This window comes from Octopus bimaculoides, chromosome 17 (assembly GCF_001194135.2).
Source record: "Octopus bimaculoides isolate UCB-OBI-ISO-001 chromosome 17, ASM119413v2, whole genome shotgun sequence".
Classification (NCBI taxonomy): domain Eukaryota; kingdom Metazoa; phylum Mollusca; class Cephalopoda; order Octopoda; family Octopodidae; genus Octopus; species Octopus bimaculoides.
Window position 1 is genome coordinate 19,068,063 of NC_068997.1, and position 1,586 is coordinate 19,069,648.

The window sequence follows — 1,586 nt, forward strand, 5'->3', positions numbered from 1 at the left end:
CACGTTGCTCCAGTCCACTCAGCTGGCAAAAATGAAGAGTACCTGTATTTTAAAGGGCCAATCGTGTCACATTCTGTGTCACGCTGAGTTACCCTGAGAACTATGTTAAGGGTACACGTATCCGTGGAGTACTAAGCCGTTTACAGGTTAATTTTCAGGATCGTGCTGTTCCGCTGATCCGATCAACCGGAACTCAAATCGTTGTAACCGACTGAGTACCGGTTACTTTCGAACGATGGCACCACGCAGGTTAGGTGGGCGGACCAACCGGTCCTGAACGCAATGCCACTTTTTCGTAGGGCTATTCATTTACAGCTGAAAGGACTTGGACAACGTGAAATGAAACATCCTGCTCAAGAACACAACAATAGGACCCGAAACTGCGATCTTGCGATCGTGAGTGCAACACCCAGCCATGATACCATATATAAGACGAATACGAGGGTGAGCTGAAAAGTTCCTGGCTTTAAGGGTCTTGCGAAAGACTTGGTTGGAGGGCCAGCCTTCTGAGTTCTTTTACAGAGTTTAGAAAAACTGAAAGACCGCTTCAATAAGTGTGTGAATCTGAGAGGAGAATATGTCGAATAAAACCATAATTAACTTATCCTCCTGTATATGTGACATATACCGAAGACCAGGAACTTTTCGTAGAATTAATGCTTCTTCACCTCCCGCAACTACTTTACGTTTCTCTTTGTGCTTTAACCATCCAGCCACATTATCAACTCATGCCTTGAAGTTGCGCTCATTTCACACAGACAGCTCACGCAACTTTCCTCCAATTTTCGCGATATATAAACCAGCAATTAAGTTAAAGGAAATATAATCGTGTGAGGTTTATGTATTTTGTTTCGTTGATTGATTGACAAATAACGAGAGAAAGAGAGACAGAGCGAGGGAGAGAGAGACAGAGACAGAAAGAGAGAAACTCACACCAACACAGATATATGTACGGGATGCAAATTTAAATGTGCCAAAAATAGAAGATGATCTAACGTAACGTTAGGCAGCATTGGGCGGCGGCAGATTCCAATATGACAGAGGAAATGTAAAAACAGGAAGGAGTTTTGGCGAAATAATAAGTTTCGAAGACATAAACAAATCAATATTAGCTTCAAGCAGTGGTGGGGAAGGGGGAAACACAATCACAAAGACACACATATACACACACACAAACACACACACACATACTCACGAAGTATATATGTAGCAGTATATAGTAGAAGTTTCTAGCCATGGTACCGCGCACTAGGACTGAACTTCAAACCACCAAATTCCAATGCGCGCTTCTTAAACCACACATCCATGCTTACATACATACATACATACATACATACATACTAAAGTAAACTTACCAAAACAAAATGAAAACTTGGGTCGAATCTTAAAAGCCCGGAAGACGTATCGCTTTTAACTGTTTCCTTGTGGTAAACAAAATGTGAAGTGATTTGATAAATTCGGACAAACGAACTTGAATAAAGCGAGTAATGTGAATTGTGTGCCCGCGTAAGCATATCTATCTGTGTGTGTGTGTGTGTGTGTGTGTGTGTGTGTGTGTGTGTGTGTGTGTGTGTGTGTGTGTCTGT

At 42.0% G+C, this 1,586-nt stretch overlaps 1 protein-coding gene across 2 annotated transcripts in view; it reads right to left on the reverse strand.

Moving 5' to 3' along the window:
* The window catches only part of LOC128249671 (carnosine synthase 1-like), a 35,151-nt gene that overhangs the window by 28,209 nt on the left and 5,356 nt on the right, over positions 1-1,586 (reverse strand). The window contains exon 1 of one of the 2 annotated variants that reach the window (XM_052973885.1): positions 1,356-1,511. The exons of the other annotated variant lie outside the window; for it this stretch is intronic. The gene's annotated coding sequence lies outside the window, so the exon portion shown is untranslated. Of the gene's footprint in view, positions 1-1,355; positions 1,512-1,586 lie in introns of those variants that run through there. 2 annotated transcript variants of the gene reach the window in all.